The sequence below is a fragment of the Bufo gargarizans genome, chromosome 1, assembly GCF_014858855.1.
Source record: "Bufo gargarizans isolate SCDJY-AF-19 chromosome 1, ASM1485885v1, whole genome shotgun sequence".
NCBI lineage: Eukaryota > Metazoa > Chordata > Amphibia > Anura > Bufonidae > Bufo > Bufo gargarizans.
In genome coordinates this window covers 382,697,170-382,708,768 of record NC_058080.1, presented here as the reverse complement: position 1 = coordinate 382,708,768, position 11,599 = coordinate 382,697,170, and the positions used below count along the sequence as shown (strand labels likewise).

General features: G+C 46.6%; 1 protein-coding gene across 1 annotated transcript in view; it reads left to right on the top strand.

The window, feature by feature from the left end:
* Positions 1–5,134: 5,134 nt before the first annotated feature.
* The window catches only part of SIN3B (SIN3 transcription regulator family member B), an 87,760-nt gene continuing 81,295 nt past the window's right edge, over positions 5,135–11,599 (top strand). The window contains exon 1 of the mRNA XM_044270321.1: positions 5,135–5,382. The gene's annotated coding sequence lies outside the window, so the exon portion shown is untranslated. The remainder of the gene's footprint in view (positions 5,383–11,599) is intronic.

The following is an 11,599-nucleotide window of genomic DNA, read 5'->3' as shown; positions in this document are numbered from 1 at the left end:
AATCGTTGGTGGCACAGTGTGCGCCCCCCATCGGCCCCCCTCCCTCTATAGCAGTAACAACATTGGTGGCAGTGTGCGGCCTCCCATCTCCCCCCCCCCCCCCCGATCATTGGTGGCAGCGGAGTTCCGATCGGAGTCCCAGTTTAATCGCTGGGGCTCCGATCGGTAACCATGGCAACCAGGACGCTACTGCAGTCCTGGTTGCCATGGTTACTTAGCAATAGTACAATAGTAGAAGACTCATAGTAACCTGCTTGCTGCTGCGATGTCTGTGTCCGGCCGGGAGCTCCACCTACTGGTAAGTGAAAGGTCTGTGCGGCGCATTGCTAAAGAACTGTCACTTACCAGTAGGAGGAGCTCCCAGCCGGTCACAGACCACGCAGCAGCAAGCAGGTAAGTATGAATCTTCTACTGTTGTACTATTGCTAAGTAACCATGGCAACCAGGGCTGCAGTAGCTTCCTGGTTGCCATGGTTACCGATCGGAGCCCCAGCGATTAAACTGGGACTCCGATCGGAAATCCGCTGCCACCAATGATGGGGGGGGGGGGGAATGGGAGGCCGCACACTGCCACCAATGTTGTTACTGCTATAGAGGGAGGGGGGCCGATGGGGGGCGCACACTGTGCCACCAACGATTTATAACAATAGAGGGAGGAAGGGGGGGCCCGATGGGGGGCGCACACTGTGCCACCAACGATTTATTACACTAGAGAGAGGAAGGGGGGCCCGATGGGGGGCGCACACTGGCCACCAACGATATTCAAACTGGGGAGGGGGGGGGTCTGCCCCCTGCTGCCTGGCAGCCCTGATCTCTTACAGGGGGATATGATAGTACAATTAACCCCTTCAGGTGCCGCACCTGACGGGGTTAATTGTGCTATCATATCCCCCTGTTAGAGATCGGGTGCTGCCAGGCAGCAGGGGGCAGTCTTGTACACAGTTTGTAGTGTATCCTAACTAGAAGCGTCCCCATCACCAAGCAACCTACGGCCACGGATCACGGACACGGATGCTAATCTTGTGTGCATCCGTGTTCTTTCACGGACCCATTGACTTGAATGGGTCCGTGAACCGTTGTCCGTCAAAAAAATAGGACAGGTCATATTTTTTTGACGGACAGGATACACGGATCACGGCCTCGGCTGCAAAACGGTGCATTTTCCGATTTTTCCACGGACCTAAGGCCTCATGCACACGACCGTTGTGTGCATCCGTGGCCGTTGTGCCGTTTTCCGTTTTTTTTCGCGGACCCATTGACTTTCAATGGGTCCGTGGAAAAATCGGAAAATGCACCGTTTTGCAGCCGAGGCCGTGATCCGTGTATCCTGTCCGTCAAAAAAATATGACCTGTCCTATTTTTTTGACGGACAACGGTTCACGGACCCATTCAAGTCAATGGGTCCGTGAAAGAACACGGATGCACACAAGATTGGCATCCGTGTCCGTGATCCGTGGCCGTAGGTTGCTTTCATACAGACGGATCCGAAGATCCGTCTGCATAAAAGCTTTTTCTGATCTAAATTTTCACTTCGTGAAAACTCATATCCGACAGTATATTCTAACACAGAAGCGTTCCCATGGTGATGGGGACGCTTCTAGTTAGAATACACTACAAACTTTGTACAAGACTGCCCCCTGCTGCCTGGCAGCACCCGATCTCTTACAGGGGGATATGATAGCACAATTAACCCCTTTAGGTGCGGCACCTAAAGGGGTTAATTGTACTATCATATTCCCCTGTAAGAGATCAGGGCTGCCAGGCAGCAGGGGGCAGACCCCCCCTCCCCAGTTTGAATATTGTTGGTGGCACAGTGTGCGCCCACCATCGCCCCCCCCTCCCTCTATTGTAATAAATCGTTGGTGGCACAGTGTGCGCCCACCATCGCCCCCCCTCCCTCCCTCTATTGTAATAAATCGTTGGTGGCACAGTGTGCGCCCACCATCGGCCCCCCCTCCCTCTATAGCAGTAACAACATTGGTGGCAGTGTGCGGCCTCCCATTTCCTCCCCCCCCCCATCATTGGTGGCAGCGGAGTTCCGATCGGAGTCCCAGTTTAATCGCTGGGGCTCCAATCGGTAACCATGGCAACCAGGAAGCTACTGCAGCCCTGGTTGCCATGGTTACTTAGCAATAGTACAACAGTAGAAGATTCATACTTACCTGCTTGCTGCTGCGATATCTGTGAACGGCCGGGAGCTCCTCCTACTGGTAAGTGACAGTTCTTTAGCAATGCGCCGCACAGACCTTTCACTTACCAGTAGGTGGAGCTCCCGGCCGGACACGAACATCGCAGCAGCAAGCAGGTAACTATGAGTCTTCTACTATTGCTAAGTAACCATGGCAACCAGGACTGCAGTAGCGTCCTGGTTGCCATGGTTACCGATCGGAGCCCCATCGATTAAACTGGGACTCCGATCGGAACTCCGCTGCCACCAATGATGGGGGGGGAATGGGAGGCCGCACACTGCCACCAATGTTGTTACTGCTATAGAGGGAGGGGGGGCCGATGGTGGGCGCACACTGTGCCACCAACGATTTATTACAATAGAGGGAGGGAGGGGGGGCGATGGTGGGCGCACACTGTGCCACCAACGATTTATTACAATAGAGGGAGGAAGGGGGGGGGCCCGATGGGGGGCGCACACTGTGCCAGCAATGATATTCAAACTGGGGAGGGGGGGGGGGGGTCTGCCCCCTGCTGCCTGGCAGCCCTGATCTCTTACAGGGGAATATGATAGTACAATTAACCCCTTTAGGTGCCGCACCTGAAGGGGTTAATTGTGCTATCATATCCCCCTGTAAGAGATCGGGTGCTGCCAGGCAGCAGGGGGCAGTCTTGTACAAAGTTTGTAGTGTATTCTAACTAGAAGCGTCCCCATCACCATGGGAACGCCTCTGTGTTAGAATATACTGTCGGATCTGAGTTTCACGAAGTAGCTCATATCCGACAGTATATTCTAACATAGAGGCGTTCCCATGGTGATGGGGACGCTTCAAGTTAAAATATACCATCGGATTGGAGAAAACTCCAATCCGATGGTATAAAAGAACTCCAGACTTTACATTGAAAGTCAATGGGGACGGATCCGTTTGAAATGGCACCATATTGTGTCAACATCAAACGGATCCGTCCCCATTGACTTGCATTGTAATTCAGGACGGATCCGTTTGGCTCCGCATGGCCAGGTGGACACCAAAACGACTTTTTTTTCATGTCCGTGGATCCTCCAAAAATCAAGGAAGACCCACGGACGAAAAAACAGTCACGGATCACGGACCCACGGACCCCGTTTTTGCGGACCGTGAAAAAAAACTGTCGTGTGCATGAGGCCTTATTGTAAGTAAAATCACGGTTGATGCAGGGCACCGCACAGATACATCAGTGAGAAGATTATGCTTGCTCATCTAATCGCCCCTCTGGATGTCACAACATTTACCGGCGTCCTGATCACAGCGTCAGATTATCTGCACCAAGCACACAGTCATCAGTAAAGTTTCCATTTTACACTCTCCTCCTGCCCATACTGGATCTTTAGTGTAAACGTGTGGACCACTTCTCTACCATACCCCCCACCTGCTGCAGTAATAGTCACATAGTGATATCACTAGGGGGGAAACTAATATATAGCTGACAGATGGAGAAGGTTTCCCTCACAAAAACATTCTCTCACTCACTCTCTATAAATGATAAGTTGCTATTAGTTTTACAAAACAAACCAGTATGACAAACCAGTATAAACTGGGCTCCTGCATAGAGCCACACAGTTCAGGGGCAGCAGTGAAATAGCTGGAGGAGTTGTATTTTCCTGGATTTATGGTTATTTCCTTCTCCATAAATGCTTATACATCACACATGAGGCTGGTGCATCTTTTTGGGCTGCATTTTATATTTTGGATAGAGAGTATTTAAAAATTCTCTCTGCAAACATTTGCCTACCGACTTCCCAGAATTCCAGAGCAGCATTGCCTGGCCTATAAGACTCCTCATGCCGATTAGGCACTCTCCAGAAGGAGATATAATATCCCCTAAATCCTTTTATATTTTGCCTGACTTTTGGTCTGTTAATAGGGTTGCCATCCAGCCGGTAACTCACCGGCCAAGCCACTAATTTGGTGTCAGTGCTGGTGATTTTTATTTTCTACCGGCAATTACTATTCCTTTATGGACTGTTACTATGAGCGCTTCCATTGTGGTGCGCTCATTAGTACAGCCTTTAATTCCAGATCCCTCCCTCCCTTCCTTCCTTGTGTTAAGAAAAAAAAACCTCACCTCATCCATTTGATGGTGCCAAGGTCCTGTCCTGCACTCCAGTGTGATAATCAAATGTATGAGGTTCTTTTTCTTTTTTTTTGCACAAGCAGAGAAGGGGGCATTATTAATATTGGGGGCACTAATGGCTACATTACTATTACTAGGAAAACTAATGGGGGCATTCTATTACTGGAGGCACAAATTGGGGCATTAATATTACCAGGGGGTCGCTAATGGGGGCATTAATAATTCTGGGGGGCACTAATAGAGGCATTACTATTTTTGGGGGGCACTAATGGGGCATTATTAATACTGGGGGCCACATTAAGCCACGCCCCCACCGCCACATCCCATTTGGGTATGGCTTAACTTGGCCAGTATTTTTAGTTGGGAAAGATGGCAACCCTATCTGTTACACATAACGGATCCTCAGAGAACTGATAACGTCTGTTTGCATTCTAGTTACTACCAAGAATAGAAAGGGGTATTTTCCATCTACAAAAATGGACAAGAATAGGACCTGTGGAGAAATTCTCAGACTGGTCACACGGATGTGTGAATAGCCCTGTAACTTGTATACTGACTCAGTATGCTATCTGGATAGTAACGCAGAATGTACTGTACCACTGATAGCAGCAATACACATATGCAACATAAAGGTTGACAGCCTAACCCAGGCAAACACACACAGTCTCACTGACTCCTACAGTAACCAACCAAATCACGCCTTTTATTTCCAAACTGGCTCTGGAATGAACTAAACTGCAATCTGATTGGTTGCTATGGAGAGCTCAGGCACCTTCCGTCTGTGGGGGTTGCATGTATGTAACCCCGCCCAGACCGTGCGCTACCTCCAGTCGCTGGCCCCAGACCCCGCCCCCTTCCCCATTGACAAGCCAGCCCCTGCTATAGCACCGTCTACCTCAATGCGTCCTTTCGATGGAATGTGCGACGTGACGTCAAGCTACGTGCACTGACGGCGGCGGATTTCCCGTCGTACCTTGTGTCAATTTGGAAGGGTTTACCGTCTCTTCCCGGTGTCAAGAAAGCGAGAGAGCGGAGATGTCAGCACCCTCGCTAATAAAGATGGCGGGGAGGACCGGAAAGAAATAACAGCGAGCCGAGGAGGTAAGGACGGGGTCCTTGTAGGAGGCGATAGAGGCACAACAGGGAGGATAGAGATGGAGGACAGCCACAAAGCGACGGTGGATACAATGGGGGAGCGGCTGGATAGGGTTAATATTCCAGCCCAGTGCCTATGTGGATAGTGCCTGCTCAGCTGCACATAGGGACACGTTCACACCATTGTTTAGGATCCATTCACACCACTATTTCCAGACCGCACTCGATCTGCGTTTTTTGCAGACCCGTTGAATGGTGGACAGTACGCGGTCTGTTCCGCAAAAAAAATAGAATGTCTGTTCTTGTAGGTTTTGCCGCAAGAATAGGCATTTGTAACAAAGGGCGAAATGTGTGAGACCGCAAAATGCAGGACGCACACAGCCGGTATCCGTGTTTTGTGGATACGCAATATGCGTACGGTTTTGTGAACTTACACCGCAGAGCGTTATTTCCCAGCAGAGCACAGGGCAGAGATTAACACTTTCAGCCCCATGGGAGAACATCTTTATACTGCATGATTTCTGGTGGGTTTTTCTGTCGCGTCTGAAGCCGCTCTTACGGTGTCTGCACACAATGCGGATTACGCACGTCGATTTTCTGTGGGAAAAAAAAATGCGGTGTAATACGTTAACAGCAAAGTGAATGAGGTTAGACAGACTTCGTGTACGCTCTGCTTTTCTTTTCTTTTTTTTTTTTCCTTAGGTGTCGAAATTGTGGATTTTAAAATCCAGAGCATGTGAATGTTTTGTGCTCCTATGTGCAGTGGTTTTCCTTGTAGACTTCAGTGGGATTGTGTCACTTCAGGAAGGGGTATTTATCATGTAGATAAAGTTAATACAAGGCACTTACTAATGTATGTGATTGTCCATATTGCCTCCTTCTCTGGCTGGATTCATTTTTCCATCACATTATACACTACTGATATCCAGAGGTAAGGCTACTTTCACACTGGCGTTTTGGCTTTCCGTTTGTGGGATCCGTTCAGGGCTCTCACAAGCGGTCCAAAACGGATCAGTTTTGCCCTAATGCATTCTGAATAGAAAAGGATCCGCTCAGAATGCATCAGTTTGGCTCCGTTCCGTCTCCATTCCGCTTTGGAGGCGGACACCAAAACGCTGCTTGCAGCGTTTTGTTGTCCGTCTGACAAAACTGAGCCAAACAGATCCGTCCTGGCACACAATGTGAGGGCTCATGCACACGACCGTTGTTGTTTTGCAGTCCGTTTTTCACGGATCTGTTGTTCTGTGTCTGAGTTTTGTTTATTATTTTTATACTTACTGACAGGATGCTGCTGCCTATGCCGCTGCTGCGATCCTCTCCGCCAGGGACTCCAAGATGGCGCACGCCTCAGGATGTGTAAAAGCTCAAGTTCTTGCGAATCTCGCGAGAACTTGAGCTCCTTCTCCCTGGCTAAGAGCGCGTTGCTCTGATTGGATGCACTCTTAACCAGGGAGAAGAAAACTGCACCCTGTACAAATTCAATGAAAAACGGAGATACACTGATGGGTACAAATAATCCAAGGAATGCAAGGGGGTGGTTAAAATAATCAAGGAGAAACAGACCCTAGAACGAGTCAAAAGAACCACCCTATAAATGCACATCCAAAAGTAGTCGTGGATAAAAATATAAAGTTTATTAAATCGCACCAAAAGACAAACACATTAAAAAATTGTATACAATATAAACGACATGTCGGTAATAAAATGGAACCGACACGTGCAGACTCCACTGAACGTCCACAGATAAGGACATACAATCAATACCAGCTATATTAGATGAGCACCTATAAATAAGATACAGAAAATGTGAAGTAGGATAAGGCCTGTACAAATTCTAGTCACCGCCTACTCGAACCGAATCGCCTCATTGGCATATGAGGCGCCAGAACTACCAGAGACCACAGTGGACAAAAGGGGGGGTCATCTGAAAAAATAATAATCAGAAATACATCACTGGGGGCCACATTGTTAGATAATGTAATTGTTTCTATACATGTTTTTTGGTGAAAGGTCCTCTTCCGTTCCGTTATTGCACAAAACGTATCCCTATGGTTTCCGTATTTGATCTGTTTTTTTTTTTTTTTTTGCGTATCGTATACAGAAACAGTAACTTATTAATCATCAAACACATGAGCAATATGGACTGGGCATAGCACTTCTACAGTATGGATCCGCAAAATACAGATGTGTGCGTTCGGTATTTTTTGCGGACCCGTTGACTTGAATGGGGCCTCGGACCGTGATTTGTGGAAAATAGGACATGCGCTACTTTTTTGCGGAACGGACATGTGGACAAACGGAATGCACACAGAGTAACTTCTGTATTTTCTACAACCCCATTGAAGTGAATGGTTCCACATATGGTCCGCAAAAAGAACGGAAGCGGAAAGAAAATATGTTCGTGTGCATGAGCCCTAAGTCAATGGGGACGGATCCATTTTCACTGACACAATATGGCACAATAGAAAACGGATCCGTCTTGGCTATGTTAAAGATAATACAAATGGATCCGTTCTGAACAGATGCAGACGGTTGTATTATCTGAACAGATCCGTCTGTGCAGATCCATGACTGATCCGCACCAAACGCCAGTGTGAAAGTAGCCTTACAGACCACGCTGCAATCCATCAGCAGTGGTCTTGCTTGCACACTATAGGAAAAAGCACCAGACTATCTATGCTCCCACAGTCCCAGCCACAAGAGAGGCTGGCACTTTTTCCTATAGTGTACAAGCAAGACCACTGATGGATTGCAGTGTATAATGTGATGAAAAAATGAATGAAGCCAGGAAAGGAAGCAATATGGATAATAACAATACATTAGTAAGTGCCTTGTATTAACTTTCTCTACATAATAAATGCCATTTTCTGAAGTGAGATAGTCCTTTAACATAATCAAAATCTGCACAATCGGCACCAAAAATCACATAAAAATTGCAAAAAAATGCACCAAAAGCACAATGAATAGTGCAGATTTTCTGCGTATGCATCTGCCGTGTGCAGCCACCCCTAGGCCACCTGCACACGCAGCAGAATACATGCAGAAAAACCGCAGCGTAGTACAGTACCAGCAAAGTGTATGGGATTACACCAATGTCATGACTTTTTCTGTGAAGACGTTACGGTTTTCACATCTAACAACATGTCGGTTATGTTTGCAGTTCTAGCTGCGGATTTCAACCTTTTTAATGGAATCTGTGGCAAAACCGCTGTTATAAATCGCTGGTGCTTGTGGGGATATGCTGCAGAAACGCCCATAAATTCTCACGGAACTTCACGCGGATCATATGTGCGTTCACCCGCACCGAGTGCAGGCGGCCTAAGGCTATTTTACAGACTTTCTGCGTGGATTTTGACACTCATTTGTCCAGTTCTCACCCTTTCCATTGACTTCTGCATAAACAATTGACATGTTGTGGATTTCAGTTCCCGCACAGAAAAATACGCAGTCTGGTCATAGAATGTGTCGCCTCTCATTCGCCCTGCTGCTACTGCACTTTATTTGCGTGGACACACCACACCTAATCTTAAGCTACCTGCACATGATGCAGATGTGTGTGCAGAAAATCTTCATAAAAACACATAAATCTGCGCTATTTATCACAGGTTTTATGTGTTTTTTGTTGCAGATTTTCGGTCATATTAACCCCATTGAATGGCTAATGTACTGTATTTTATACTTCATACCCCAGTCACATGCAATGGGAAATAAAATAAAAGCTGACTATTGACCGGTGAATTTAGAAATCTGTAACGTGTTCATTATTCACATGGATTCCACATGAAGATCCTCTGACGCGTCCACCTCAGACGTGTGCTGCAGTGCAGTCAATGTGTGAATATACCCCAAGACTAATTTCACAGGAGCGAGTTTTCTGTCCGGACAGGTTCCGTTTTTACCACGGCTAGTATCCAGACTGAACCCTGACCCAGTCATGTCAGTCGGTATGTGCACATAAGCAGTGTTTTTCTACTGTCCGTCTGTCCCCTCAGGAGAAATCGCAGCACGTTCTGTCTTCATCTGTTTTTCGCACAGGACTGGTATATTCAAAAACGGACAGCCCAAGCACTACATCTGAATACTGTGCATTATTCCCTGATGTTTTTTTTCATGTGTGTGAAAAATTGATTTAAAACGGATGCAATTCTGACAAAAAAACAAACGCCGTGAACGCAATCGCAGAAAAAATGGATTCAACTTGCATGCAAAACCATCAGATCCTAATACCCTGCATATCGCTCATACAACAGATGCCTAAGGCCTCATGCACACAACCATAGTTTTGGCCCGCACCCAACCTGCTATTTTGTGTGGACCCTTTCATTTCAATGGGGCTGCAAAAGATGCGGACAGCAACTCGTGTGCTGTCCACATCCAAGTGACCCTTCCGTGGCCCCGCAAAAAATAAAACGTCCTATTCTTGTCTCTTTTGCGGCCAAGAATAGGCATTTGAAACTTACTGTGGCACCGTGAAAGAGAAAATGCGGGATAAACACTGCTGACACTAGGGAGGCTTGTCCCTGCTCGATGTATGTAAATGAGCAGCTTGAAGTCAAGAAGACAGTGGCAGTGGAACTTCACGCTTTGAGTCCAGCTTGCTGCACCCCCTCGTACCTCCTTCACTCTAAATGGACAGTGTTTTTTTTTTTTTTTTTTTTTTTCATTTTTTTTTTTTTTTTTTTCTTCAGACGCTAAGATTCAGATCTCCTGCTCCTGCTCAGGGCCCTCAGCTGTAGTGTGCTTGTCTTTAGGGGCTCATTGCGCAGACTTCTGGGAGTGAGCAGGCCTGCTGCTGTGTATACATAGATAACACCTCCCCTGTGTACAGCTATCTGTGATGGCATTCTCTGTGTAAGGGCTCGTTCACCCGACCGTGCCACAATTTGCGGAACTGAAAAGGAGGCCTATTATAGAAATGCCTATTCTTGTCCGCAAAACTGACAAGAATAGGACAGGACTCATAATTTTTGCGGGGCCATGGAGCAGAGCAACGGATGTCGGACAGCACACATCTTTTGCAGACCCATTGAAATGAATCGATCCGTATGTGGAACGCAGAAAACGGGCCGTATATGGAACACAAAATACACTCGTGTGAACGAGCCCTAAGTGTATATACATAGATAGCTGTCAGTCACTAATAGTTTAACACAGGACAGGTGTTATCAGTGATTGATAGCATTGTCTGTGTAAGTGTGTATACATAGATAGTGGTCAGTCACTGATAGTTGTACATGGGGAAGGTGTTATCAGTGATTGATAGCATTCTCTGTGTAAGTGTGTATACATAGATAGTGGTCAGTCACTGATAGTTGTACATGGGGGAGGTGTTATCAGTGATTGATAGCATTCTCTGTGTAAGTGTATATACATAGATAGCTGTCACTCACTGATAGATGTACATGGAAGAGGTGTTATCAGTGATTGATAGCATTCTCTGTGTAAGTGTGTGTACATAGATAGCTGTCAGTCACTGATAGTTGTACATGGGGAAGGTGTTATCAGTGATTGATAGCATTCTCTGTGTAAGTGTGTATACATAGATAGTGGTCAGTCACTGATAGTTGTACACAGGGAAGGTGTTATCAGTGATTGATAGCATTCTCTGTGTATGTGTATACATAGATAGCTGTCAGTCACTGGTAGCTGTACATGTGGGTGGTGTTATCAGTGATAGCATTATTGGCATAAGTGTGTATACAGAGATAGCTGTCAGTCACTAATAGTTGTACACAGGAGAGGTGATATCAGTGATTGATAGATTCTCTGTGTAAGTGTGCATACATAGATAGCTGTCAGTGACTGATAGTTGTACATGGAGGAGGTGATATCAGTGATTGATAGCATTCTCTGTGTAAGTGTATATACATAGATAGCTGTCACTCACTGATAGATGTACATGGAAGAGGTGTTATCAGTGATTGATAGCATTCTCTGTGTAACTGTGTATACATAGATAGCTGTCAGTCACTGATAGTTGTACATGGGGGAGGTGTTATCAGTGATTGATAGCATTCTCTGTGTAACTGTGTATACATAGATAGCTGTCAGTCACTGATAGTTGTACACGGGGGATGTATTATCAGTGATAGCATTCTCTATGTAAGGTCTCATGCACATGACTGTCGGATGTTTTGTGCTCCACAAGTTGTGGACCTGTAAAACATGGATACTGGTTGTATGCATTCCGCATTTTGTGGAACTGACTGGCCCCTAATAGAAC